The sequence below is a fragment of the Gopherus evgoodei genome, chromosome 2, assembly GCF_007399415.2.
Source record: "Gopherus evgoodei ecotype Sinaloan lineage chromosome 2, rGopEvg1_v1.p, whole genome shotgun sequence".
Lineage (NCBI taxonomy): Eukaryota > Metazoa > Chordata > Testudines > Testudinidae > Gopherus > Gopherus evgoodei.
This window is the reverse complement of record NC_044323.1, coordinates 55,204,142-55,229,276: the sequence shown is the minus strand read 5'-3', so window position 1 is coordinate 55,229,276 and position 25,135 is coordinate 55,204,142. Positions and strand designations below refer to the sequence as shown.

At 40.1% G+C, this 25,135-nt stretch overlaps 1 long non-coding RNA gene across 1 annotated transcript; it reads left to right on the top strand.

Annotated features, from left to right (window-relative positions):
• Window positions 1–303: 303 nt before the first annotated feature.
• On the top strand, window positions 304–24,759 carry LOC115644853. The gene is made up of 3 exons (XR_003998608.1): window positions 304–315; window positions 6,679–6,684; window positions 24,683–24,759. It is a non-coding gene; the product is annotated as an uncharacterized LOC115644853 (long non-coding RNA).
• Window positions 24,760–25,135: the final 376 nt, after the last annotated feature.

Below are 25,135 nucleotides of genomic sequence, written 5' to 3'. Positions count from 1 at the left end.
CTGCTCCCCTCCAATAGTGGCTTATGTAAGGCACAGGGCTTCCACCAGTCCTCTGTACTGGAATACATTTCTTTCATAGGGAACATAACTGATAATTAAGTTCTGCCTTAAATGTGAACCGATTCATGTTCTGAGTCTCTTAAGGATCAGAAAGATTCTCTGGTTCCTCCATCGTCAGTTATTATGAAATCTTTTAGTATTAGATGCCTCCACTTAATGGAAGAGTGAATATTATTTATGATTTACTGGTAGATTTGTATTGGTTGGATTATTTCTGGCAAGTAAAGGAGTGTTTCACACCCATTTCAGAGTGCAGTGAAGCAGTAACTATTGTTTTTTACAGATCAGCTAACGTCCACATGCTAGAGGGGGAAAATGAAATTCTCCTCAATAGTCAGGCATAATACAGAAATGTGCATATCGTATGGTACATTTTTCTAAGAACTTTTCTTCAACAGTTTTCTCCCTGGGTGGAGCTAAAATATCCTCTATGTGGTACCAGACAAACGAGACAAACATTTTTTTTCTTTGCTTAATTTAATCTACTTTTCCTAGAAGGTATTAAATTTCATTTATACACAAAACAAACGGTGAAAGTAAGATTCCCCTTCGTGTTTTCCTTAATGTACCATAGACTTATTAGATTTTCAGACCTCAATAAAACAAAGGGTCACAAATGTGATTAGAAATCAATGCACATCTAATGATACACAATTTTTCCAATTTATTTCAAGCAGGAATTAATTTCAGTTCCCTGCTAGAATGACATCGGTTTTAGAGTTTTTTAAAAATATTTTGAATAGAAAATGTTATGAAACAATAATGTCCCAGTAATAAAATTACGTTTTGTTTAATTATCTCTGATTCGCTAGTTAGGTAACAAGATTGCCAGGATGTTACCGAACTGAAAATGTCTCAGTAGCAAAACAGGCAAACTTACAAAAGCTTTGAATATCATCTTTGTTTCATCTTTGCACTGTGATAGGGCTTTGAAACTAGCCATCTTCACAAGAGACCTTTAAATAAAATATACAAGTTAACAATCACTGTACATGTAGCAATTCTTGACCAGTGTTTTGTTCTCTGTATTGCAAGATTGCCCTAACTTTTTTTTTGGGGGGGGGGCGGGGACGGAGAGACTATATTGCAGATCTTCTGCAAAATCCCTTAGTGCAGCATAACATTCTTAGCAGTCTCTACTATACATGGGTAGACTGTTCTTGCTAATTACATTTTTCACTGAACTTGCATATGTAAGAAACAGAGCCATCTAGATGAAAACTATAAACACATGAATGTCTAAAACCCCAGTCCTACAAACTCTCATGCATGTGAATTGTTCCACTGAGTTTTATGGGACTGCTGATGTGTAAAGGTACATCTGTAAATTTGCAGGATACAAGAACAGTTACGTGCAAAATAACGGCTAATTGCCTAACTACATACCTGTCTACATGCACAATGTACTATGAATATCCAATGTAGAAAGTACCTTTCAGAAATGAAGTCATGTCTGCATGTGTAAATAGATTACTAGTATTTGTGTGACAGACAATTGAAAAAAAAAAAAGCACACCCCCTTCCAAGAGTTTATGTTCCAAAGGACTATTTCTGCAAACCCTTACAACATGGGTGAATTCCTTAGTCACAGAAGTAAGGGCGATTAAGGGTTTTCAGGATCAAGCCTTAAGTTAAACAAAGGTCTTGGCTATTTTTCCTTCTCTTTTGTTCCCTCCATGTCAAAATAGACAAGAAAAGTTCAGATAACGTAAGGACTTCTGGGGCCTGATCCAATGCCTGTTGTAGTCCATGGGAATCCTCCCATGAACTTCAGTGGGAACTAGATTAAGCCTCTAAAGAGGGATGCTGGTGTATGGAATGTGACCTCTGCTAACCACAACTGTCCTAGGGTGAAATTGACCCTTATGAAGAGGGGACCCGTGCCATCAGGTCTATGCACCACTTAAATTCTACCTAACCCAACAAAATAGAACTCAAGTGGTGCATGAAGGCCTTGTGCTGGCTTTCTGCATTGGAGTAAATTTCACCCTTGACTGGATCTCGCATTGCCAGGATCTACAACATGTTATAAAAGGTACCCCAAGGAATCCTAGTACAGCATCACAAGCTATAGTTAGCTGGGAGTGAGCTCATTCCTTATATACTTCTGAATGCTTTTCACAGACCTGAAGAAGAGCCCTGTGTAGCTTGAAAGCTTCTTGTCTTTTTCACCAACAGAAGTTGGTCCAATAAAAGATATAACCTGATCTACCTTGTCTCGCTGGGTGGTGAGGCACACATTTCAAAAGTGGCCTCTAATTGTGCTAGCTTAGCTTTACATACCCAGGAAGCTATGTAAATTGCTCTTTAGGGGAAGTATGATAAGCAGTTTACATCCATTCACCATTCCTCCCTCTTGGAAGCATTTAGATCCCCTGAACATGTTTTTCCTGTCCTTACAATGCACCATCAATAATTCCAACCTCTAAATGTACTGTGTAATTTGTAAACGCTATAACATTTCTAACCTGGCTATCAGGAATTTTTCACAGTCCTGGGGAGCAACTTTAGATTTCTTTTATGTAACATTTCACCACTCATAAAGTGGGTTTGAGGGAAAGATTAAAACTGAAAGGTACAATTATGGAATTGAGAAAAGTTATAGCTTTGAGTGTTTAGCAATGGCAGAGTTTGCAAGGCAGGGATATTCTGTGTAGCTCTGACATGTGGGTAATGATAGGTAGTTGGGATCTGTAAACATCTGAGTAGTAAAGATTGCAGGAGTTACTAGTCTGATTGTCTGTGTCTAGTTGCTATTAGCAGATTATTAATGGCAATTCTCTAGTTATATTCTTCCTATAACTTGATATATCACATTGTCTACACTAATTATGTGAGATACAAACTGAGGTATGTTTGGCAGAAACATCAATCATACATTTATTACTTTGTGCATAACTACTTTAATGTAATCAATATTCTAGGATTATTTATTTTGGTTTTCGTTTTATGCAAACTCCATACTAAAAAGTGTCCATCCAAGGTCTGGGCACCTTTTGAAATACATTTAAAAGCAAAGGACATAGGATATACAGGGCAAATATTGACCAAACCTAGTAATATACAAGCCACAGAGATCAGAGTATGGGTTTGAGTCAGGCTGATTTCTCTTTGTTCAGCATTTTAGGACTAACCACCTTGCTATTTTTGCATAGTTGTTGCTGTTAAAATTCCACAGAATTTTACAGAATACAGAAGAGGCTTGAGTGACTGCTAAAAGAATTCTCAAGGAACTACTTTGTCTGTATATTTTTAAGATTATAGAGAGAGAAACAATGCTAAATTGAGCCACATACTCCAGTCTGTATAAAGCTGTAGACTCCATTCTGTAATAATTTGTAGACTCAGTTTCAGTCAGGATATAATTTTGGAGGGAAAAGGGAGAGAATTTAATCAGCCACTTGGCTGACAAAACAGGAAGTGAACCTGGAAAGTTGAGCTGACAAATAGTCCATTAAGGAAAGTCTTGTGAATAGTTGATAATAAGGAAAATAATAAAATAATTAGATGTGTTGCCAAGCCCATTGTCTTGGAGGATGAGGGCCTAATTCACTCTGGCAATATTCAGAAACTAATTAATCCTTTTTGTTACCAGATACATTCACAACTCATGGTCTACATTCTTTCATCATTAATTGTAAAGTTCAGTCAGATAATTTCTATCCATTTTATATCAAACAGACCTAATCCAAAGAAATAGACTACCTAGTATAAAGCCAGCTAAAGCATTCTTTCCTTTCTTAGGTTATAGTGTTTTATATGGAGCTTTTATAGTGTGTAGTGGGGAGCACTTTTTTCCTCCTCCTGCTCTCCTCATGTGTGTTGGAAGTAAATCATGACTGATGGTCTCTGGAAATAAAATAGAATAACCCAGATTTAATTAAGCAGAGAAAACCTTGCATGCTGTGTGAGCACACCACGTTCCCTGACAATCTGTACTTTCTAAAAAGACAAATACAGCTATTTTTAGATGTGATTACAATTTTTTTTATTTAGGTATATTATTTTAAAAAGGATACATTCACTTTTCATGTTTTGAAGCTTCCACTTGGACAGAGAGAAATGCAGAATTAAAAAGACCCTATACTTGTGTCATGGTATAAACCCCCACTCTGAACCTTAGCATCCAAAAGATGGGGTACCAGCATGAATTCCTCTAAGCTCAATTACCAGCTTAGTACTTGTAGCGCTGCCACCAACCAGGAATTCCAGTGCCTGGTACACTCAGGTCCCCCCAAAAACCTTGCCCGGGGACCCCCTCTGGATCTTAACAAAAGGAAAGTAAACTCTTTCCCTAACTGTTGCCTCTCCCAGGCTTCCCCTCCGTGGGTTACCCTGGAAGATCACTGTGATTCAAACTCCTTGAATCTTAAAACAGAGAGGAAAATTCACCTTCCCCCCCTCCTTCTCTCTCCCCCTCCAAGATTCTCCCTGAGAGAGAAAGTAATCCTAACGCAGAGAGAAAATTAACCTCTCTCCCCCTTCCCTCCTTTCTCCCCACCAATTCCCTGGTGGAGCCAGACCCAGTCCCCTGGGGTCTCACTAGAATAAAAAAAACAATCAGGTTCTTAAACAAGAAAAGCTCTTAATTAAAGAAAGAAAAAACAGTAACAATTATCTTTGTAAATTTAAGATGGAATATGTTACAGGGTCTTTCAGCTATAGATACTGGGAATACCCTCCCAGCCTAAGTATACAAGTACAAATTAAAATCCTTTCAGCAAAATACACATTTGAACTCCTTCCAGCCAAATACACATTTGCAAGTAAAGAAAACAAACATAAGCCTAATTCGCCTTATCTACCTAGTACTTACTATTCTGGACATAAGAGACTGTATCAGAGAGATTGGAGAGAAACCTGGTTGCATGTCTGGTCCCTCTCAGAACCCAGAGAGAACAACCACCAAACACTAACAGCACACACAAAAACTTCCCTCCCTAAAGATTTGAAAGTATCCTGTCCCCTGATTGGCAGCAAAGAATCCTGTGGCACCTTATAGACTAACAGACGTTTTGGAGCATGAGCTTTCGTGGGTGAATACCTACTTCGTCAGATGCATGTCCTCTGGTCAGGTGACAGCCAGGCTCACTGATCTTGTTAACCCTTTACAGGCAAAAGAGATATGAAGTACTTCTGTTCTATTAACTCTTGCTTATCTGTGTGACAACTTGTTTATAGTATTTTTATATTCATTCCAACTTTGTTCAATTTAATACTAGAATGGTTAAAATCATCTTACAGATTAAATATTCAGTTTATTGCTAGTAACATGTAGGCTCTCAAATCCAAACCAAACAATTGCAAATTGAATTATTTCCCCCCTCTGGATTTAACTGTTCATCTTATATAAATCTGAAGTGCAGTGTATGTTTTAATTAATTATGAAGGATGTGCTAGTCCTGAACAGTTCAAAAATATTCATCCAAGATTTGTCATTAACCAGTTAAAGATGTTCATGCCATAAACAAAGTTTATGAATAATTCATTTGAAAATCTAGAGTATGAACGGATGATGAATAATCATGAACTTATCTGGAATTCATTAATAGCTTATGAATATTTATGATCAGGTAATACCCGGTGTGTTTCATGATTCCCTGAAAAAAAAAAAATTACCTGTGTGCATCCAGACTTGTGAAGGGAAGAGAGAGAAGGGGGGAAAAAAGGCCTCAGGGAACAACAGTATCAAAAATACATACTTGCAAAATGAAGTGCTGAAAGAAGCTGGGTCAGCAAAGATTTTTAAATACTTCCAGAATATTATCTTAGATGTGTCAGACAGGTCAGCAAGCACAGAACACTTAATACCTTTGATGTGTTAACATGAAAAATAAAATACAAATGCACTAAAAAAGCCTTATTAATTTTACAGGTACATAATATTCTAGTCTAATAGTAATAATACCTGGCATTTGCTCAGAGGTTTAATATTCATTAGGTAATCTATCATCAAACTATGCTAATTTGCATCTGAACATTCACAATGATATTAGTGTACTTTACTTCCCACATACGTTACACATCAGCTTTGGGATTGTCATCAGCAGTCCCCCCTAAGGATAGAAAACTGAATTTCTAGCAGCTGAATTACTTTGATCAGTAATATATTTGATGCCATTTCATTGTTTTTGCAAAATTCAGTCATTCACAGAGGGGGCTATTTATGCAAATTAGACTGGCTGGCTCTGGTTCATGTTGTTTATTCATAACAGCATCCCCCTCCCCCCCACACACATTGCTATACAGAATACATATTTTTCTACAGAGTTTTATTGGAAAATATTTTAAATGTCTCATAAAAAATCCTACTACTTTTCCTGTTTGCTGCGCCTCATCCAACTACATGTAAATGTCAATCTCTTTATCAGCTTTAAAAGATTGAAGAATTTGTTTAATTTTTGTGTGTCTTCTGTTTCTGCATTAAAGTAAAATTTTAAAGACAAAGGATAGTGGCTCAAACAACCGCGAGAGTGAAGTGTTTCCTCAGTAAAAATCAGAACTATGGCTTTATGTATTATGTTTGGTGAAATATTTAGATACACATTTTTAAAACGTGAATCATACTCCTCTCTAGCTGTCTTTAAGCAATTCTGCCTTTCTTCAGCTTTTATGTAGAACTCAGTCTCCCTACATCTTGTCTATACCAGGTTCTTGCCCCAATTCTAGCTACTGGTGGCCAGCCACTGCAGTGGCTGTGCTGGTCTGGCATAGAATCTTTAGTATACAAATTAAATATTTCTCAACCGTTTTGAATGGAAATTGCATACTTAAAATTGTAAGCTTTGTGGCATATATTACATGTCCTGCCCCTGAGCCATGGAACCATTTCTTTAAGAAACCTCCAATTTATCACAGCATATTTTAAAAGTAAATATTTACTAAGTTACTCCACCACAACATCTGAGAATCTAAGAAACAGCTTTTTTTTCCTCTTAGCTCACCACAATATGTGAGAGAGAACTGTTGGTAAATGTGAACTTTTTAATAACAACCGAGTTAATTATCAAATTATTGCATGCAGACCCACAGAATAGATGAGCTAAACTGATTTTTTCACCAGTGCAGTTTACTGTGGTGTCAAAGTAGAGTTTTGCACTATTGCAAATAACAGTATATCCTGTCTGCGCTGCAAGGATCTGCATATAATAATGTGTCCCATATAAATTATCACTTCCCGGCTGTTTCACATCTGAAATAAAATAAGTTATTTAGGACAGAGTCCTTGTCCTTTATGTATTTCTATACAGAGCCAAATGCATCTTTGGGCTGCTATAAAATATCATTTACTTTGAACATGTTCATCTGGCATCAGTGCCCTTCAACAAGATAAATACCCTAATTTATCTAGAACCAAATTAGTGGTCTAGTAGGTCAACATGTGTGGGAAGTGGAGGCAGGATGTTTCTGGAATCATGCAGCAGTAAGACAACTACAGCTGGAGTTAGGAGCAGCTGATGAGCTGTGAGAGATTATGCGGCTTAGTGACTAGTGTATGGAGAATGGTCCGGCTGGCTTTCCGTGGAGACAGTAGAGACCAAAGGCTGTCTGACAGGAAGTCAGGATGCACAGAGGTCAGTCAATGAGGAAGTCATTGAACATTTTTTTTCTCCCACCCTGGCGCTCCGCAATCTGTTAAACCTGGACTATTCCGTCTCATTTTCCAGCATGGAGGGCCTCCTGGTTTTTCATTTTATTAGTTATTTAATTGATGTATTTAAAGTTGTCTGAATGTTCTCGAGGGACTGCCAGAAGGTGGAGCAGCTTGGAGAACTGACTGCTTTTCAAACACCAATCAAAGAAACAGGAGTTTCCCCTAGACCAGAGGTTCTCAAACTGTGGTCTGTGAACCACCACTGGTCCACAAGCTCCATTCAGATGGTCTGCAGATAGTTCCCTCTAAGGTGTTCCCCTGGACGGTTGCACACAAGAGAATGAAGGGCCACCCACCTAATTAATGGAGCTATGCAGGCGTGGCTCTACTTATTCGGTGCCTGGACCTTGGAGAAGACATGAATGTAAGGTGAGGGGTGGCCTTGGGGGGAATAGGGGATAGGTGGGAGGGGAAGTGGGGTGAGTAGAGGGGTTGGGGGGAATTTAGGATGTGCAGGGCTGCGGCAGCCAGAGAAAGAGCCAACTTGCCCTAGCTCCAGGGCTGTGGCTGCTGGGGAGAGACCCCCAGCCTCAGCTCTGTGGCGGGGGAGAGACCACCATCCTTCCCAGCCCCAGCTCGGAGGCTGCTGCAGTGAGGGGGAGAGGGCACATCCTTCACATTAGAAAGGTAAGACTACTGATATTAAAATGAGTTGTGTGCTTTTAATTGTAGAACAAAAAAACCTTTAATTATGATAATTTTATATAGCACTTTTATCCAAAGCACTTTACAATAGTTAGCTAATGGTACAAACAACATTTGGAATGATCATTAAGTGGTCCGCCAAGACCCGCAGCAATTTTCAAGTGGTCCACGGGGGGAAAAAAATAAGTTTGAGAACCACTGAACTAGACCTCTCCTTTTTGTCTTTCAAGACAAGAGCTGTTGCTGTTATTTTGTTTTTCTCCCTCTCCTCAGTTTCCCCTTGGCAGGGAGAGGATCTCTGGAGAAATGGAATCTTCAGGAAATGGCTGCTTGAGGAGAGCAATCACAGCAATGTAAAAGGCCCTGTGAAGGTCAAAGGGGCTCCTGCACGCAGCCCATCTGCACAATGATGTACTGTCTCCCCCTACTCTACACCATTGTGGCAGGTTAGTCTTATGTTCTTTGGAGAAGGAATTCAACAGCATGAGCTGGCTTTGCGGATGGCCCTGGTTTCTCGGGGCTCCAGGCCTTTCATGTGTGCAGCTTGGTCTAACCACTCTTTTTATTGAGCCTGAAAACAGCTTTCATCCAAGCGACATTGCTCAGAGCTTCTAGCTGCTTACCCCATCAGCCTGCCAGTTCCAGTAAATGACCCAAAAGGCACTGATCCTGCACCAATATGTCAACAGTAAGGCAGGAAAATACCCCATGTTGCTGCAGAGCTGTAAAACCATTTCAGCAAAGCTTTAAAAGTCACAGAGCATTACTGTACAAAGAAGGGGCTTTGAGCAAAAGTGTGCATGCCTAGCTTGCTTTTCTCTTCACTCCGCCCATCGTTATCACTCCTCCCATCGTTGCCTCCATAAATATATTTATAAATAAATACATATTCATGTCTTTTCAAGGGGCAAGTCAAATTTACGGATGGCTAAATACATTTTACCTTTTATCCTCATGGTTATGTGGCTGCCACTATCTTAGAGAGACAAGGTGGATGAGGTAATATCATTTATTGGACAACTTCTGTTGATATGAGAGAGAGAAGCTTTCGAGCTTACAGAGCTCTTCAGGTCTGGGAAACTTACTTGGTGTCACAGCTAAATACAAGATGGAACAGACCGTTTAGCATAAGTGGTTAACCCATATTTCAATGGGTCATTCAAGGTGAAGTGGCCTGATAACACTTCTCCAGTCATAGGGAGGAAGTGGGGGAAGGCTTATTGGATTATAGATTGGCAGAGTCTTTTTCAAGGTAGGCTACTGTAACAGGGTTCACAACTTGCCCCTCTGCTTGGGGCCTGTTTGCTGCCCCAATAAGGCTCAGAGGCTTCAGGGTTGTGTAACACCTGTGTCTTTATTTACCTACAGTTATCGCATCACCAGTGTCTATTTACAAGCTTTACAGGATTTTTCAACCTCTTTTACAGGCTGAGTCAGCCTTCAGCTTGGAGGCCTCCAGTTCCCTCCCTGACTGACCTCTCTGGCTGCCCCTTGCCTTCTGGCTCCCTCCCACCCTTTATAGCTCCTGGTTTGTTAGGCCAGCAGATGTTGCCAGTCCTCAGGCCAGCATCAGGCCTTTTTCATTAGCCCCAATCTGCTTCCCTTGATTGGAGCTGACTGGGCAGGGGCTAATTAGGTTCTTTTGCACCAGCACCCTGGTGCAGCTACTGTGACAAAGTTCCTCCTCTACCTTGGTGGGTCCTGCGCTTGTTGGCAGATTTGCTCTCCTCAGTGATCTTGCCCTCTGGTGGAACACACAGTCTGGGTCAACAACAGATAGCTAAAGGTTAATGTTCTTTTACCTGTAAAGGGGTAACAAAGGAAACCAAACACCTGACCAGAGGACCAATCAGGAAACAAGACTTTTTCAAATCTGGGTGGAGGGAAGTTTTGTCTTGGCTCTGTGCCCTCTTGGCTCTGAGAGTGATCTTTCTATCTCCTGGCTTTCTAATCTTCTGTTTCCAAGTTGTAAGTACAAGGATAGTAAGACAATAGGTTTATATTGGTTTTTTTTGTATTTACGTGTGTGTAGTTGCTGGAATGTGTTAAACTGTATTCTTTTGGAATAAGGCTGTTTATTCGCTTTTTTTCTTAAGCAATTGACCCTGTATATTGTCACCTTATTACAGAGACTATTTTTAATGTCTCTTTCTTTCTTTTTAAGACCTGTTGGAGTTTTTCTTTAGTGGGGACTCCAGGGAATTGAGTCTGCAGCTCATCAGGGAATTGGTAGAAGGAAAAAGTCAAGGGGAAAAATCTTTGTGTTAGATTTACTAAGCCTGACTTTGCATACCCTCTGGGTGAGGGGGAGAGATTAGATCTCTCGGTACTTGTGTTTCCAGGACTGGAAGCAGGGAATCTCCTAGGGTTGTCCAGGGAGGGGAGCCTGGGAGGAAGTAACAAGGAGAGGGGGTTATTTCCCTTTGTTGTAAGACTCAAGGCATCTGAGTCTGGGGATCCCCCAGGGAAGGTTTTGGGGAGACCACAGTGAGCTAGGCACTGTATAATTCCTAGCTGGTGGCAGCAATTACCAGGTCCAAGCTGGTACTTAAGCTTGGAAGTTTTCATGCTAACACCCATATTTTGGATTCTAAGGTCCAGATCTGGGAAGAAATGTTATGACACAGGCCTTTTTCATTAGCCCCAATCTGCTTTCCTTGATTGGAGCTGACTGGGCAGGGGCTAATTAGGTTCTTTTGCATCAGCACCCTGGTGCAGCTACTGTGACAAAGTTCCTCCTCTACCTTGGTGGGTCCTGCGCTTGTTGGCGGATTTGCTCTCCTCAGTGATCTTGCCCTCTGGTGGAACACACAGTCAGGGTCAACTCCTCCTGTGTTGGATCAGGAGTTGGGAGGTTTGGGGGGAACCTGGTCCTGCCCTCTACTCTGAGTTCCAGCCCAGAGCCCTGTGGATTGCAGCTGTCTATAGTGCCTCCTGTAACAGCTGCATGACAGCTACAATTCCCTGGGCTACTCCCCCATGGCCTCCTCCAAACACCTTCTTTAGCCTCACCACAGGACCTTCCTCCTGGTGTCTGATAATGCTTGTACTCCTCAATCCTCCAGCAGTTCACTCTCAGCTCCTTGTGCCTCTTGCTCCCAGCTCCTCTCACACAAATCTCACTGACTAACTGGGAGGCTTTTAACTAGTTCCAGCCAGCCCTTGATTGGCTGCAGGTGGCCCAATCAATGTAGCTATGTCCACTGCCTTCTAGAAAAATCTTAATTGGCCCCAGGTGTCTTGATTAACCTGGAGCAACTGCCATTTGGTTACCATGGTACTAGGGATTTGGTTAGCCTGAGGCTAACATACCTGTTCCTTACTACTTTATTGTAGCCATCTGGCCTTGCCCCATCACACTACCTACTGTAAACCATGCATATTACTGTATTCACTTGGTCAGTGAAGAAGTATAGCATTTTTCAGGTCAAACACAGAGGTATGTCTGTATATCTTTTTATATTTAGTGAAATACCCTTTATTTAATCAAATGTTTAGAAAGATAACATGGTTTAAGGGATTTTATCCAAGTTATTATGAAATTCTAAACTCAAGTTCAAGCAACTAATTACTCTGCCAAATACATCAGACCATATTAAGAGCAATGAATGCAATGAATATTGAAAAGAGCTTGTTTTCACAGCAATCTGAAATAAGTTCTTCATCAGTTAAAACAAATGTCTCCAAACTATCTGAAACACATCCCTGAGGAGGGGAAATAGCTCATTACTTGGAAGTAAGTGGAACGTAAGGAAATCTGTTTTATTGCTGTACCTAATGCCACTATGGTGTATTCAGGAGTGGATATATCCAAAACGCTTGGAAAGCACCTTGGCTTATCTGGCAAATTGCCTATGGTGGCCTGTTTTGAGTTGGTTGTTTTTTTTTCCCTCTTGTCCAATGAACCAGTGACTAGTTCAAGAAATTATACCTTATAAATCACCAGGCCAACATAAATTGTACAAATACAAACCAATAACATTACAAATGCTAGAGAGCATCCTGGTGAGTATAGCAGATATTGAGAACCAACTGCTGGTTGTAAAACATGATTTCAGATTCACCCTTGACTGCATCAATGGCTCCTCAGCTGTACTGACATGCCACTGACCCACCTCACAGTTCACTTTGTTCAGATCTACAGTCATGGGCAACAGCCAAAGTTAAATCATGGCAACCCTCTTCCTCCTCGAGCACTCCCAAGGTTTTATTTTCTCATCACAAACAAGCCAGCATGAACTACTGTTGATGGGCCGTGAAAGCTGCTTGTTACCCAGATCATACTTGTCTCACTGTTACCTTTTGGTGCTCCACCTCCTACCGTATGTTCGCTGAAGCCATCTCATAGTTAGATTGCAAGCTTGTTGGGGTAGGGACCATCTCTTTGTTGTATCAGTGTACAGTGCCCAGCACAATGGGGCCTCAATCCTTTGAGGCCTCTAGATGCTATCCCAATCTAAATAATAAATACATTGTAATAAAACTCTTGCCAAAGCAAAAAATCTGCTCCATTAATCTTCTCCCACCCCTAAAAACTGAGGAGACCGATGGGAAGAAAGAAGAGAAAGTATGTGCTTGTCAGAATTGGTAGTATACAAGTATATTAGCTGAGCTGTAGGATAGCAAGAACTGCCATTGAGCAAGTACTGATAGCTCAAGTTAAATTAAACCCTAAGTGAATGAGTCACCTAAATTACTATCGAAAGGTTTACATTTATTTCTGAGTGTGGTATTATGTTATCTGGAGCTGAATGTCAAGGGAAAGGTCTAGAGATATTGAACTAAATTCTCCCTCCTCACTGATGCATTGAATTCAGTGCAATTGCTCTTGAGTACAGTATCTAACAGGAGAATGCATTTTGTTTCTTGGTTTCTGATATCTTCTTCCACTTCTTGTCTTTATTTTGAAGGGCCATTTCTTTCCAATAGATCTAGTGGTAGACTGGCTGGGTCAGAGGACAAAATGTTGTTGTAAAGGCACAAGACCCACCAGACAGACATTGTAAGAGCATAACCCAGATAATACATTTAAATGCTTATATCATTAATTAACAAAACTAGGAAACACTGCTATGTATAGAAAAGCTGAGGTGCTCTGCTTTTTGTTATGAATGAGTGGAATTCTATTTCCAGGTAATGCCTGTAATGTTTGTTTCAGACCAGTTTGAGACCTGGAAGAATCCCTGAATGCTAATTTGGTTTGATTGGTTACATGGTCACTTTTCTGACTTTATCTGATTGGGCTGTTGCTGAGGTTGGTATGGAGATCCACTTACCCTATTCTAGTTAGTTGATGTCTTTCCCCAAGGATGCTAGAGGAGGTGCAAGTTAATGGTTGATGTCACTGTTCAGGGGAACTGCACCTGTATTGCCCCTCTATGATCCAACAAGGGCACCTATTCTCAGGCTTCTAACTTCCCAGCCCTCGCTTTTCTTGAGTGAAGAACCATGTCTCACTGCTCTCTAACTGGGGTATTTCCAGGCTGCACAGTTCCCTGCCTTCACTGTTATTGCTAGCAGACACAGGCTGCCCAAGCACACCTGCTTGCTTTCTCATCAGAAGTTGTTTACAGTGTGACTGCCCACCGTTATAGATACCACACAGTTCTTTTTATGCAAGCCTTTTTTTATTCTAAGGGTAAAAACACGTCAGAAAACATTAACAATATAAGAACCTACATACGAGACCCCTCTCACCCCCACCCTTCACCCACACACTAAGACAAGACCTCTGCTTGGTGATGAATCCTTCCAATCATTCCCTTAGGGTTGGGCCCCACCTTGACCAGAAATCCTGTCTATCCGCTGAATCAGAAAGGAGGCCCCGCACCAGTTTAAAACCAGGCGATTTATTCTTTTTGTCGGTTAGTCCCTGGAGAATCCAGTTTGAACTAGTATATGCAAACCTCTGCAGGGGTGGCGTTTCTCTGGAGATGTGATAACCTGAGTGAATTTTTTTTAATCTCCCTCTGCTGTTCTCCTATTTAACCTTCCCATGGAAATACATACAATCCCTCAATAACACACAGAAAATCACATTTTTGATACAATGGACACCAAAGATATTAAACTCAGTTCAATAAGGTTTAACTCAATTCAATAAAGTTTGTGCAGGATATTACAGGATACTGTTACAGCTGGCAAAAGTAATCTCTGTATTAACCAGGGAAAATGTCAAGAAAAGAGATAAGACAGTGACATCTTTAAAGTTCTGAATAGTCTGTCTGGAAAGAACCTACACCTTAATCTGATGTCTTGCCATTACTCTATGCATCTGTTTAGTGAAGTTTAATGCTAATGTAATTCTCAATACACTGATTACCTGGACAAGCAGAGTAAAGAAGTCTGCTGGGATGGGGTAGAACTGGAAAGCACAGAGTGCCGGCACTGGATTACAAAATAAAGTGTTTTACATTTTCAGAAATGTACATGTTGGTTCATAGAGAGTGTTGATCATAACCTGCTGCTATGGTGTTTGTGAGGAGACAAATGCAGCCCCAGGGACTTTCTGCTGGTGTAATTCATTGTGGTTTTGGAGATACTGATTTCTCTTTGGACCACATCCTGAGAGCTGGATCCATGCTTGTCTTGGCTACCTAATCTTGGGCCTAGGGTCTCCTTGCTTATCTCTTTGCAAATGGGTAGCAATTCAATATTTGTGATGCTTTAATAAAATCAATCAGCAGCCTTTGATACTCTAACAGGTTAGTATATGGCTGTATATATCTATATCAATCAGCCAACCCCATTCTGTTTTGTGAATACCTTTTTGATTTGAAACTGGTGTGTGCCCTTCACTTTTGCATTGGAGCTTCCATCTTGAGCAAGAATACCACGGAGATGTTAAGTAGACAGGCCAACACTGAGAGTGCCATAAAGAGTCATCAGTCTAGATGGTGCTCCATTCAAATGGGACTAGTTTAGGACAATCGGCTGGCTGCAATCAAAGGAGCCATTTTTTTCTATGGGGGTGAGCTAAACAAAAAGTCACCAGACAGGGTGTTTGAAGCTGTGCAGGAGATCACCTGATAAAGGAGACCAGATCTCTATTTAAGGGATGCATTTTCCTGGCCTGGGGCTCTCTCACCAGCCAGACATCAGCTGACAACAAGACGACAAAGCAGGAGGAGTGCAGTGCAGGAAGGTGCTGGAAACCTGAAAGAACACAATTAAAACCCAGAAAACTCTTGGAGGAAGAGGATTTATGTGCAGATGTTTATTTTTCCATAGATCGGTAACTTGTGTGCTTTGTCTATGAGCAGTGTGTGTCTGGTTTAGATGTTCCTTTGTAGAATCTGTATGTTCCCTCTAATCCTGAGGTCCCCAAACAGTTAACAATAAACCAGAATACCTAGGAGGGTCGAGCTCTGGGCAGGGTGTGCGTAAGATACTGGAGAGACTTGGGAGTCAGGTCTTGGTGCTAGGGCAGCTGGACAGTGGGATCCCACACCCAAGAAGGAGATACTAAACAGGTAATTTATATTCCAGATGTGTGCCAGAGAGGTTGGACTTCCGTCTGGACATTGTTCAGAATCAGTAGGCTTAAAAGCAAGTGGGGTCCAAGAGTTGGGTCCAATACTGCAGATGGGTGACTATCGGCAAGGGGGCATTCAGTCAGGGCTGTAACAGATGCCATTAACCAAAAGGTGGTGGGTATTGACAGAGTTGCAGTCCCTGGCAGGAGTGAACAGAATAGTTCCTGAGTGACTTCATTTCTTTTTAGATAGAAGGTAAGAGATGCTGACTTTCAGGAAATTACTCTGTTACCCCATAGAGAGGTTTTACAGGTGGACTATCAAAGATTCTATCTTCCCCCCCGTTTCCTATTTGATACATGTTTAAGACTGTTAGGAGGATTACAGAGAAGGCATGAGTTAGTCTCCAATATAAACATATAACCTTTGTTTCCTTCTCATTTGATCCTACTGAGGCAGTGGAGTAGCAGAGATTGGGGCTTTTACATATGCTAGCTGATTGTGGCTCAGTCTGGATGAGACACAGGTAATGTTAATAGCACTGGCTGAGGGTCATTTGTGACACAGGTTTCTTTATCTGGGGTGAGACATGATAAAGGTTATTGGAGATGTCTTGGAGGATTTAAGGCTTGTATGTGTTGAGATTAGGATTATCTTGCTAGCAGCAAAGAAATGGTGACATGGGGCAGTTTGTGACTTTATCAACATCAATATTGTGATTCTTTTTTAATATTGTAAGAGCACGAAGAGTATGTTGGAATTTTTTTGGCTTTGTTATAAATCCAGATAAATAAAATAATACCTAATAAATTGCATTTGTCCTGTAAATCATGGTTAGTATCTGTGGATGCAAGGCCCAGAGAATATTCATAAACTAGCCATAGTGGTTATCATCTGCTATTTCAAGCATAAAATTTTCTAGAGAAGACATAATGCTGAGATATGACAGGAATTACATATTTAAATATATTACAGAAGAAGAAAAATCTTTCATTTTCTGCCTCTTTAGAGGAAACCTATTTTATTTTTGTAGTGTTCAGCAACCTTATATTTAAACATGATAATTAAGAATAAAAGAAGCCCTTATAAGAAAACCAAACAATTTAATAGAGAAGAAACCAACAGGGTTCTATATAAATGTAATACGAGTCTGAAAATTACTCTCAAAACCTAAAGAATTTAACAAAAGATGATGTGCTTTTTCTCTGTGGTTTTTAATCCTCTGATTAAATCTATCAGAGGGAGAATCTGTTAAATTCTATAGAGAGATCATTGTTCTACAGGATTATTTCATGATATAGTTAAGATCAAATTTGCATTGACTCTTTTCTTTACAAGGCAATTTGCTTACTGGTAAATGTGATTTCACTTATCAGTTTATAAATGCCTGGAAAAAAATCTCTATTTTGCCTCCACTCTCTTAATTACTTGACATTTCCTTTAAAAGTGAGTATCTTTCCACATCTTAAAAACAGTGAAAACTGGGTGTTGGCAGGATTATGTTTTTCTAACAAGAAATGTACCAAACATTCAGAAATCAAGTCCTTGTGGGTGTTGAAGTACACAAAGGATACCTATTTGGAGAAAATTCCTCTGTGTTGTGTGGGTTGTTTTTGTTGGCTAGTGTGATAAATAAATGCAAGAAGCACATTAATTCATTATGAAGTTACAAATGGGATCACAAAACATTTAGGATGCATGAAAGTGAAGTATCTTATAGGAACATTAACTCACACACTGCCCATTCTGTAAAGTAAGATATATGTTTAACAGTCTAATGAGAAATCAAAATATTGGACCATAACTTCTTTCAGTTGAGCTGTATTTAGTACAGGACTGGTGATTGGTAGAATCTTTCTACCATCTGTGCAGCCCCCTGATTTTGGAGCCCACTGAGGGCTACTCTGGTCCCCAGTGAAAAGCCAAACATCCTAATCTATGTCAGGCTCCTTATGGCCCCATTAGGCGTTCTGGTAGCATGGGACTGACAGCGCCTAGGTGAGGGTAGAAAGATAAGGTTATCTCCTCCTCTGAGCCTTGACCTGGTTCATCATTTTTGTCTTTTACATGTATTACAACTGGTTTATGGAGCCAACAGGGATCATGACTGTATTTGAGCCTTTTTCTAATCTGTTCCTCCATCCACCACTCCTCTGGGATGCAGAATGTATGCTGCCAACCCTTTCCTCCACCTCTAACCACTTGCATTTCCTATTCCGTATTCTAATCCTGACTGTCTACCCTGTTGTCCATACTAATTCCACAAACTCTAAATAAGTCCTCTTTGTATTTCTTTCTAGGTATTTAAATTGCCCCCATCACCATAGCATCTGTAACTCTTTCTATTCCCGCCCCTCCCTCCCCTCTCAATGCCTTTAATCAGGCTCTTTCTCGCTCTTACTTGTGTTTGGGGATGCGTGAGGGAGAAGCAGAGTACCGACTCTGTGTAGTGACTGTTTTTAGGTGATCAGCTGGTGTTAATCATACCCCGGTAGTCTGAGCTGCCAATGAGGGACTTCTGCTTGACCACCTTAGCTGTATTTTGTGACTTAGTCATGCCTCAGATATGACTAACTTTGAGCACCCTAGACTTCTGAAATTACTGTTTGGGCAGCCATTATCTGATCAAGACCCTGACCCACATTGAGTGCTCAAGCCAGTGTTCTCTAATGACCTGAGTACAGTCAAATACCAGCTCAAAATATCTCCTGAGTGCCCAACTCCTATTTAAGACCCTAGATGGGTGAACCAGAGTGCCTCATTAAATGAGGATATTGATATAGGCATCACAGAAACTTGGTGGAATGATGATAATCAGTGGGACAAGATAAAACCAGATTCAAAATATATTGGAAGGACAGACTAGGACATGCTGGTCGGGGAGTGGCACTATATGTGAAAGAAAATGTAGAGTTAAATTAACCAAACTGTACCATAGCATCTCTATGGACAGTAATTCCATGCTTGAACAATAAGAATATAGTAGTAGGGATATATTACTGACTACCTGACCAGGATGATGATAGGGACTGTGAAATGCTCAGGAAGATGAGAGAGGCAATAAAAAAAAATCTCAATAATAATGGGAGATTTCAACTATTCTCATATTGACTGGGTACATGTCACCTCAGGACGGGATGTAGACACAAAGTTTCTTGACCACCTTAAATGACTGCTTCTTGGAACCCACGAGAGGCAATTCTTGATTTAGTCTTGAGAAGAGCATTGGATAGGATCCAAGAAGTGAATATAGCTGAGCCATTTGATGATAATGATCATAATATAATAAAATGTAACATCCCTTTGGGATGGGGGTGGGACGGGATACACCACAGAAGCCCACCACGGTAGCATTTAATTTCAGAAAGGGGATAAACGGGAATGTCCTCTCCTGGACTAGTAACTATTAAAAGATAGGAAACAAAGGGTGGGAATAAATGGTCAGTTTTCAAAATGGAGAGGTAAATAGCGGTGTCCCCGAGGGATCTGCACAGAGACCAGTATTGTTAAACATATTCATAAATGATCTGGAAAAAGGGGTAAATAGGCTGCAAAATTTACAGAGGATACAAAACTACTCAAGATAGTTAAGTCCAAAGCAGTCTGAATAGTTACAAAGGAATCCCACAAAACTGGGTGACTGGGCAACAAAATGGCATATGAAATTCAATGTTGATAAATCCACTTATACCTGCTCCTGGAAATTTCCACTACATGCATCTGACGAAGTGGGTATTCACCCACGAAAGCTCATGCTCCAAAACGTCTTAGTCTATAAGGTGCCACAGGATTCTTTGCTGCTTTTACCAATGCACATTGGAAAACATAATCCCAATTATACATATAAAATGATGGTGTCTAAATTAGCCATTACCACTCAATGAAGAGATTTTAGAGTCATTGTGGATAGTTCTCTGAAAACATCTACTCAATGTGCAGCCGCAGTCAAAAAAGTGAACAGAATGTTGGGAATCATTTGAAAAGGGATAGATAATAAAACAGAAAATATCATATTGCCTCTATATAAACCCACGATATGCCCACATTTTGAATACTGCATGTAGATGTGGTTGCCCCATCTTAAAAAAATATATATATTTGAATTGGGAAAGGTACAGAAAAGGGCAATGATAATGATTAGGGATATGGGACTGCTTCCATATTGTTAATAAGAGATTAATAAGATTGGGATTTTTCAGCTTGGAAAAGAGATGACTAAGGGGGTGGGATATGATAGAGGTCTATAAAATCATGACTGGTAGAGAAAGTAAATGAGAAGGAGTAAATAATGCTTCCTTAACACACGAACTAGGGGGTCACCTAATGAAATTAATAGCGGGTATAAAACAAAGAAAAGGAATCAGAAGGGTGGCCATGTTAGTCTGGATCTTAAAAGCAGCAAAGAGTCCTGTGGCACCTTATAGACTAACAGATGTATTGGAGCATGAGCTTTCGTGGGTGAATACCCACTTCGTCGGATGCACGTCACATTCACCCACGAAAGCTCATGCTCCAATACATCTGTTAGTCTATAAGGTGTCAAAGGACTCTTTGCTGCTTTTAAAGAAAAGGAAGTATTTCTTCACACAACGCTCAGTCAAGCTGTGGAACTCCATGCCAGAGGATGTTATGAAGGCCAAGATACAACAGGGTTAAAAAAAGAACCAGATATGTTCATGGAGGATAGGTCCATCAATTGCTATTAGCCAGGATGAGCAAGGATGGTGTCCCTAGTCTCTGTTTTCCTGAAGCTGGGAATGGGCCACAGGGGATGGATCACTTGATTACCTATTCTGTTGATTCCCTCTAAAACACCTTACATTGTCCACTGTTCGAAGAGAGGATATTGGGCTAGATGGACCTTGTGTCTGACCCACTATGGGTATTCTTATATACTTATGCAGCAATTTTTAGTTGTCCAGAAAACCTCCAGCTAATAAACCATCTGCTCCATGATCACTCACAGAACAATTTTATGTCCACCTAGGAGAGAACATACTGTGGTGACACAAATACAGTCAGTGCCGAACTGCTTTGAAGGGACTGGGCAGGGGAAAATTAGGTCTTACAAGTATTTGGAATTTCATTTGTTTCTCTTCCTTATTGTACAAGCAACTTTTCCAACACAGTGCATTTCCTGAAAGAATTAAGTCTCAGCTGTACTAAATGGCCTCTAGCAATCAGCTCTTCCAACCTGTCATTAATACGTGGGAAAAGCCCTGCATCTCATCTTGTGGTTTAAACAATATAAATCCTTCTTTTTGTGATCAACATCCTGAGTTTTGTTTTGCCTCAAAACTGGCTTTCCCAAAGAAGCACATCTTTCTGTGAGCTTATAGGTAGTGTCTAATTAACTCTGAAAAATCAGCCTCTTTAGCTCATGAAATGAGTGATCACACTGTCAGCGTGAGGAATCAAAATACAGTCTTGTTTAATATTGAAGCAGAAGCTGCCTTCTGCTAGATTCGTATCATTGCAACATATGGTGGAGTGACAGAAAAATGCCAGATATAATATATTTTGCCATATTTCTCAAGCAAAAATATTTTGAGAAGAAAGATGGAAAATGAAAAATTGAGCGGAAGCCAGAAGATTTTTACAAAGAGCATTATTTATAGACAAAATTTCCTGTTTACTATAATATACTTTCTTCTAATAGCTACTGATATATTGTACTAATTTTAGCCTGTATATGAGATTAATAGTTTGCACCCCATCTCCTGCATAACACTTAACTAAACAGCTCACTCAGAACATTTTTAGGTTTAACGTGAGTGTCTAGGATCGATGGAAATTGAGAGGCTCTCATACAGGACATTTCACACTGCCAGAAGGCTTGTGTGCCGTTTGAATTAGAACTACTTATACACAATATTGTAGGTACAGTGTTTCCAAGCATGAAATAACCATTTGTGTAGTAAACAAGAGTAACTCTTCTCCTTGAATTCGTTGTTCTGTACAGAACTTTGGGCACTCTAGAAATGCCTAGATAGGAAGCAGTGTGATATCCAAGGGAAAAATCTTAACAATCCCTTTTTTTCAAACTGGGATGCCAGATCCAAAAGTTCAGATTTACACTTAGCTCCATAACTTGTAACTTGGTTATATTACTGTAATGGGCCAAACTAAAACACTAGTATAGTCAGATTAAATCTTTTCAGAAATTTGGATTAGGAGTCAAATCCAGACCTGAACTCTGTGGCTCAGGCCAATTTCTTACCTGACACAGTGCAAAGCAAGCGCCACATTTTATATAAACACATTTTGTAGGTGGAATATAATATAACTGTTTCAGTGAAGATGTGTGCTTACAGATGTATGTATAAATAAACTTCTATCAGAAGCAAATATCAGAATGGTACACTGGTCTGAGTACCCAGACAACCTGATATAGTTAATTTACACTAGAAATTTTAATAATTGATTTGGGCATCCATATTACTATTATATAAATATGAACATTACACCTATATCCATAAAACAATAGACTTCCCAAATCAGAGAGAAAACAAAATTCAAATTTCCACTCTACAAGAACCAAGCAATTAATATACCACACCCTTTAATTAAGATATACCCACTTGCGCACAGAATAGCTCTGCAAGCTGTTTTGCAATTCCTCAGAGGGATGGAGTGCTGCTCTCCCTCAGCTGCTCAGACCCTGAGGTAAACATAAAGCCAGAATTCACCTAGGAAATGAGATCAACTTTTTGACATAAGCCAATCTGGTTCCCTTGTAATGTGTATTGTGGAGATCACTGTTTTTAAAAAACTTCTCAGAATTCCTTCTGTAGCCTTCTAATTGCTACCTCTACAAACTCCTACTTTCACAATCCCACCTCTTAGGCTTTACTGAAACTAATTATCCATAAAATGTGATGAAGTCCGGAAAGCACTGGCACAAATTACACCAAAGAGGGGGACTCCATGGGAAATTCATAATATATGACAAGGGCAACATTGGAGACTAAAGGGTTTATTTGTATAACAAACAGAAGTTTTTTAAATGTCAGTGTTATGAAGCCCAGCCCAGGATTACTTCCCCTCCCTGCCAGCTTTGCTTGTCAGAAATCAAGTGCTAATATTTGGCTTTTGAGAGGTTATTCAGGATTAGTTTTACTTTATCTAACTCAAATTTTACCTTTGCATATGGTTATTGACTGATAACAAAGCTTACTTGCATTCATTACATACTGCTATAAATGTCTCAGCAGGAATAATAATACGGTTGCCTTCTAGCAACAGTAATACAAGTAACACTTAATCTTTCCCTGTGCAATAGGGTACATTCAGCCTGAGGCTAGGCTGCCACTGGAAGTGATGCTTTGAGAAGATTCTACATTTTTAATGCAGGAAAAAGTAGGGCTGCAAAACGTTTTTTTAAACTACTTCCCAGTAATGTTCCTGAGTTAACAATTTGAAGGTTCCCTGCTAAAAAGAGTGGCAGAAAAAGATCTAGCTTCTTTGTGCAGCTGCGAAAGATGAAGATGACCATGTTTAGAGCAATGCCCACTAGGGTCAACTGGTGTTTAAAGGGGGTATGGATTGTTGCGTTTATTTCATACTCTTTTGTGAGGCTGTCTGAATCCAACTCTCTGGGAATGTAGACATTGCAGGTCTCTGAGTAGGAGTCAGTGGCTCCTTGAAATAAAGCCTGCTGTAAAGCTTATGGAAAAGCTCAATAAAAATTTAGTAGAGGCTGATAAACTTTAAACCAACATATAGAACTCTAGAATTTCTATGGTAGGGATATAATTCTCTAGTAAATTCTATGAGTCTATAGGTAGACTACCATTCTCTGTTACATTCTGCACATTTTAAGTTATTTCTATAGGTATAGTATTTATTAAATTTGATAGTGCTTATCTATATCAGGGAAGAGGACAATATTACAATACAATTGTGTTCTGCCTTTTCTGTTAGCATGGCAGTAGCCACATACATTCTTTCTCTAGAATAGCATTGTGTTATAGCCACTCATTAACAACTCCCATCTTGTATGAGATAACACTTCTAGAGAAGAGAGAGTTGTTCTATGTGATTCTATTCAGGTTATTTTGACCATGCCTATTATTGTGTGTTGAACTAGCATTGTGTCTGAATACCTGAGGGTTCAGCCTAGGTTCTAGTGTTCTGAAGGATCAATATTTGCCTATGCAAGAGGCAGAAAGGAGGCATTTAACTAGATAAAATTCTTCAGGAAAGCCTAGAGGTTACTCAGAAAGCCCAGAACTATTCTCGTGTGTGGCTGAAATCTTATAAACTATGCAATGCTTAAAAAAGAGACCCAAGAATGTCACCTTTTAATCTCTCCCTCTTTCATTGGGATCACAGATCAGGACCGTAAAGGTTCATTTACTGGCCTTTCCTAAGCATGTTGACCACTTCAGACTTGGGGTTGAGTCTTTAGTACAATCGTTTCTGCTCGACTGATGAAAGTTAGACATGTTGAGGGTGCCATTAGCTTCCTTTAAGGGATTTGGGAAGAATGCAATGTGGTCAAATGATTAGAGCACAGGACTTGGGGTATTTGTACAGTGCAATGTAAGACCAGGATTAGTAGAACTTGAGTAGCAGTCCCTGGATTTGTTAACCTAGAGCTTGAGCATCAACACTCGTTTGTAACCCTAGGTTAGAAATTGCTGAACCCTCGGGCTCCAGCATCTACACTGCATTATGTGGGCCTGAGTCCAACCAGCCATATCCTAGACTTCCTAGAGACCTATGGGTCTATATAGCTATTTATTCATGATGCAGTGTTATGGAAACTTAACTGTCTAGAGGACAAAGAAAGTTGGCCCATGCGATTGTGGGTTACTTTTGGTGGGTTCCCACAGCAAAAGTCCAGGAGGGGCTGTCTCTACACTGAAAAGCAATGAGGCTTGAACCCTGGGTCTCTGCTTGACTCAGGCTCAAACCTTCCACCCCCCTCGATCCCTGTGGGATTAGTGCAATTTGTGTGTAGATGGAGAAGGGTTAGGCCTGAGACTGCATTTGAACCCTGGGCTGGGGAGTCAGGAGACATGCATTATTTTGTCTGTCACAGACACAGACTGCCTTTGGGACTTTAAATAAGTTATATAACATTTCCATGCCCTGGTTTCCCGGCTTTAATGTGGAGCTAATACTTACCTACTTTTCAAAACCGTTTTGAAATGCCTTTTGATGAGAAGTAATATATAAATATAAATTGTTACTATAAAGCAGGGGTAGGCAACCTATGGCATGCATGCCGAAGGCGGCACGCTAGCTGATTTTCAGTGGCACTCATGCTGCTTGGGTCCTGGCCATGGGTCAGGGG